This window comes from Bidens hawaiensis, unplaced genomic scaffold (genome assembly GCF_021521415.1).
Source record: "Bidens hawaiensis isolate Kalapana, Puna unplaced genomic scaffold, B.hawaiensis_p1.1 tig00036037_1, whole genome shotgun sequence".
NCBI classification, from domain to species: domain Eukaryota; kingdom Viridiplantae; phylum Streptophyta; class Magnoliopsida; order Asterales; family Asteraceae; genus Bidens; species Bidens hawaiensis.
In genome coordinates, this window is record NW_027505394.1 from 66,287 (window position 1) to 72,306 (window position 6,020).

General features: G+C 32.1%; 1 pseudogene; it reads left to right on the forward strand.

The window, feature by feature from the left end:
* The first annotated feature begins 3,038 nt into the window (after positions 1-3,038).
* LOC143612919 (WEB family protein At2g40480-like) lies at positions 3,039-4,740 on the forward strand (annotated as a pseudogene).
* Positions 4,741-6,020: the final 1,280 nt, after the last annotated feature.

Consider the following 6,020-nt stretch of genomic DNA (forward strand, 5'->3'; position numbering starts at 1 on the left):
TTTTAATAAAAGGATTGTATAATTTTATTTTGTCTAACTATAGGTACATGTTTGTATGTTCAACTATGTTTAGTTGTTTATGTTTTTTGTAGTATATCTTTTAATCTTATCAATTTACTACATTAAAAAAATAGGAGAACAGGTTAAATGTTCATCAATAGTTTAATAAATATAGGGATAATCATGAGTTTTATTGAATGAATAAACCGTCATTTTTATTAATAATTAAAAAAGACTCTTTGGAAGATAAACACAATAATCATAACTTCTACAATAATCAGTTTCTTCGAAATTTTCATCTCTTCCATCATCTTCAACAATGACAACAATTGTTTCTTGGAAATTTTCATCCGACACCAATAATTATCAGTTTCTTCTTAGCGATCTGTCTACAATCCATAAGCCTTCTATTGAATCGGTTCTGTCTTTTAACATTCTGTTTAAGTACCAATTAATAGGATTCGGAAACCACAAACAAGTTATTAACGACGAAGAGAGAGAACTATTGAATGTTCTAAATGAAGAGATTTTACAACATGAACAAGAACTACTTCCTTTAGTCAATGTTAGGGAGTGGTTTTATTATCCTTTGCAAAATAATGTGGTTATTAAATATGTGAATGGGCAACAAAAGAGTGTTAATCCTAAGTCCATATTGCAATCCAATGACATTTTTCTTTTAAGAGATTTAGATTTCTTGAAGCTTTCTAACGTTTTTAAAGCAAGAGCACATTTGGATTTGAAGAATGAGGTGGCTGAGAAGGTTAATGGCTTTTAGATTGTCAAAATTATGAATCCGATTTTGATGATCTTCAAAGCTATTATGGTTCTGATTCAGAAGTTTAAGGTAAATCAGATGAAATATGTTAGTTACATTTTTGATAAATATAATTTTTGACTTTATTGTTGACTTTGCTTTTTTCCTTTATGTTAGTAACTTCATATACATAGGCTTCTAAAAAAGTACAATACACACTTATAACAGTTTGTTTTTGTTTTGTCAGATTGTTATGACACTTTGCGGTTTTTGGTGGGTTGTGATGTAAAGTCATTTTTGGTAAACTTAACTTCCACATGTTTATATTTTCTTTTAAAGTATATCTTTTATGTTTATATTTAGTTTGTGTTAGCATGAAGATTGTATTAACGGTATTAGAATTTTAATTATTCGGTATTAGTGATTACTTTTAATATGTCTGTCTCTTTAATATTATATTTTCAATATACTTTGATTTGTAATTACCAAATTGATTAATTTTTTTTGTTTCTGGTTATAAACTTAGGTTATAAAATTGATTTATTTTCTTTTGACCTCAACATAAGTAGCTACATATTGTAGATATCACCCATTCATTATGATATACATTAACTTTTTGGTTTAATACTTAATAACGTTCCATGGTTTGTTTATATTTTTCAGGTGGTTAAGGTGCATGGTTTTGTTTTGGACGGAAATTTTCAAGGTCATCATGTGCAAGTCATGTTAATATTTAATGGTTTAATGTGTTTGATAAGACAATAAATTATTTGTTTCTAGTAGGTTATTATGTAGACAATGGTTTGGTGTACTTTTTGTGGATGTTTTTTAATGTTTATATATCGTTATATATTATTATATTTTGAATGTTTATATATGTTATATATTATTATATTGTATGGTAGTTTATATATATTTTGTTATATATCTAATATCAACCCGTGTGTAACACGGATACTAACCTAGTTTAACTTTATTAAAAAAAAGTAATTTTAATACTTTTAAAAAGAATTATTAAACAATCTGTACTTTTTTTCATTTATTAAATAAACATGTTTTTTTTAAATTTATGGGTCTCACAATTACGAAGATTCTTTATCATATTAATAATATTATTATTATTAGACTATCAAAATTAGAAATTCACATAACAAGGTTGAAAAAACAATAAATATATTGTATACAAATTAGGGATCAAATTAGTATAATACCGGGGTGTATCGAAAATACCAATATGAAATTTAAACAAAATTGGGTATCAAATACCATAAAGAACTTATTGGTTTGGTATTTTCTTTTCATGTGATCTCTTTAACTTTTGATGATTTTGATAATTTGACAATCTATATAAGCTCCATTATATTAAGTTTACTATTGTACCTTGTTCTATTTTATGCACTATCAGATAACGACAATATATTTAAGTTTTAGTTTAAGGAGGTTGCACATGGAATTTATTATTGAATCACCATATTTGAAATCTAAGTGTAAAGAGAACATAAATTAGCCAATAGCAAACTTGAACCGATTAGAGTTGTTCACGAGCAGAGCCAGAGCACCCATTTGAAAAGCAAGCCGACTTGACTCCGCTCATTTATTTTAACAAGTTGAAAAGTTGAGATCGAACTCTACTTGTTGAAAGCATAAGATAGCTAATTAATTTCTTTTACAAGAAAAAAAAAAAGATAACTCGATTTTATTTGACTTTTTTATTTGTGTTTGCTATTAAGAGTTGTAGAAACTCGACATTATTTGACATCTTTATTTTGTTTATATTTGATATCAAGATTGGTAGCGGGACAAGTTATGATGTTCGGTTAGTCTTTATGTTTTCTATTTTTTTTAATCTATATTGAATGATTCTTATAGTTGACATGTATTATTTAAAAAGAAAAGTAAAAATAAAGGAGTTATAATCATTTCGTAAAAATAGAAGAACAAAAAAAGCTATATGCATTAATGAAACCAGCTTCGAAACAAAAACAAATGATGGAGCACTAATAAAATCAATTAATGTATTATATATAAAAAGAAAAAAGTGAAAAACAAATACGAAAATAAATGAAAACACTGTGTTGGTAAATAGTTTTTATGGAACACTATTTTAGTAAATAGTTTTTTCACCAACACTAGTTTGAGAAAAAACTCCACTATTCCATGCTTTATAGACTCTCAACCCACCATTAAAAATATTACCACCTTCGCATATCATCATTCTCATTCTCATTTTCATAATTCATCAACTACAGCACTATATATATTCACCATTCTCAAGTTAAACATGGCTGAACCGCCAGTTAATTCTGCTCAAACTGAAACTGGCTTGGACCCAAGAGTTGAAATTGATACGTCGCAGCCGTTTGGGTCGGTGAAGGAGGCTGTCACTTGCTCTGGTGGAAGTGGCACCTGGTTCCCACTTCATATCCTTCGACAACTGGCCGGTGTAATTAATTTTCTCATTTATTATATACACATATTCTTTTCATGTTTTAGATAAATATAATCATAAGATCCATAGCATGCATTTTAAAACTAAGTGTTGATTTAAAAAGCGAGCGAGCTGATAGATATTTCGAACCATTAGGTGTACAATTGTGACATTTTTCTAGAATTTTACTAGATCATGGCAGAACATGAACATTTAAATAGAGGGACCCGAAACTTTAACACGTATAATACCTCTCATAAAGAAACGGGGTCGGAGCCCCCTCTCGCCACTTACAAGATCCGCCCATTGTCATGAACTCATGTTGCAATGCTTATAATTAACTATTTGAAAATCTGATAAACATTCTGTTACACAGCATCATGATCTTGTAGAAAACGACGTGGAAACAATAGAGAAACAAGCCGCAGAGCTAGAAAAAGAACTTGTCATAAAAGAACAAGAAACACTTAATCTACTAAGAGAATTAGAGTCAGCAAAAGGTGTCATGGAACAACTAAAAATCAATATCAGTAAAGAAATTTCATCAATCCTCAACCTCAATCCAGACTCAGCAGCCGTAACGTCCGCCAACAAGTCAACCGCAAGTTTAACCATTCCATTGCCACCCGGGATCATATTATCTGAGCTCAAAGAAGCAAAGTCAAAGGTAAACGGCACAACCATTGACCTTGCTATGATCCGCGCTTCACTTGAATCTTTAAACCACAAAATGAAAACCCATGAGCCAAATTTGGTTGAAAATGGAGAAACAAAATGCGTAATCGAAGAATCAACCGGTGGGTCCCACAAAATGACATTTGAAGAACAACAGTTCAGAAAAATGGAAGAGGCTGCACAATATGAGGTGATCAGGGCAACATCTGAAATTGAGCAAACAAAAATGAGCATAAAGATGGTGGAAATGAGATTACTTGCAGCTAAAAAGATGGAAGAAATGGCAAAGAGCTATGGAAGCTGTGGCTTGTGCCGAAAATAATAAACCATCGGTTCACAAAGGAATAACGCTTTCGTATGAAGAGTATTGTGAACTTACTCAAAGGGTGCAAAAAGCCGAAGATATGTTGAATAAAAGTGATTATTTTAGGAAGGGTGCTAATTTGTCTACAATGGCGGTTCTCAAGAACTCAATCGAGCATACGCATAATGTCAAATTCAACCACAGAACCCTTCAAGAGGCTCTAGGTAACAAAGGTGTGGGTTGGGTTGGTGGGTTAGTTGCATGCCCGCGGGTAGAATTGTTCAGCCTGAACGCAAAACATATAACTAATTGTTCTAGTTAAAAACATCAATCTTAACCCGGACATAAATAGAGTTGTGTAACATGCGCACGGCCCTTTTAACCCATTTATTTATTTGTGTCAAACGGGTTGGTGGTTATAATAAGTGGGTTAAACAAGTTGGCGGGTCTACTTATTCAATTGTGTAACATGTGCACAACCCGTATAAACCATCTATCTAACCGTGTCAAATGGACTGGTGGACTGCAATAAATGGGTTAATTGGTTGTAAAGGGTTAAAAGGTCAACCTATTAAAATTGTTTAACATGTTCAACTTGTTTAACATGTACACAACTTGTTCAGCCCATTTATCTAACTGTGTCAACGGGGCTGGCTGGTTGTAACAAATGGGTTAAATGAGTTATTAAAGGGTAGGAGGGTCAACCTGTTAAAATCGTGTAACATGTACATGACTTGTTTAACTCATTTATCTAACCTTGTCAAATAGGTTGGTGGGTCGTGATAAATGGTTAAATGGTTGTAAATAAGTAGCATGTCAGCCTGTTTGATTAAACTGTTCAAACAATTCAACCCGAACGTGACCCAGTGTCGGATCCAGAAATTTTTTTCAATGGGTTCACTATTCTGGTCGATTTGACGGTTCGGATCAATTCAATAGTTCGGCTCGGTTCGAATGTTTATTTGTGTGCTTACATGCATCAACACTATAATTATCAAACAATCACAAACCATTATTTTTAGTCACATGCGTATTATAATGATGATGAATTATTCTTTTATCATACAAAAGAGTTAAAATCACTATAAATAAACTGCTGAGGGTAAGAATATCACACAAAATTAGGATATTTACAGCATACACGATTAAAAAGAGTTAAAATCAATAAAAACAAATTGCTTTGGGTAAGAATTGAACCCGGGTTCTCAGTTTACGAAAGCATGGTTTTACCACTAGGCCAAGGCTCTACTGTGAGTATGAGTTCACTCACAATTTATATGTAGGTTCACTCTCATGTTTTATATAGGAGTTCTATATAAAATCCGAAACTCAATGGATTCCCGTGAACCCGCACTCACACATATAGATCCGCCCATGACGAGACCTGTTTAGTTAAACCACCCGAATACGTCATGTTTATTAGACATGTTAGATATGACATAGTGTTAACATAAATGTCCTTTCATGAACTGCAGGGTCTAAAATGGACGCCACGAATGGAAAAAATTATGAATCCAAAACCAGATTTTCCCCATGAAAACTTGAAACTCACAATCACACAAAAACCAAAAATTCATACCCTTTTCAAGGTAATGCGCCTATACATCTTTTTGGCTTTTTGCTATTTTTTTAAGCATAATAAACGTGATGCTTAATACTGGAACAAATACAAATACAAATACAAAGAAACCTATTAAGCCGGATCATCTTGTAACATAATGTCGAAGTTAATCAAATGAAAAATAGGTTCAAGAAATGTTTTCTAAGGGAACCAACCCCCCGCCCCTCTCATTACCCACGCTCATATGTATAATGTATGAGGCCCAACCCCCAGTACCCACACTCTCGCTCATCCA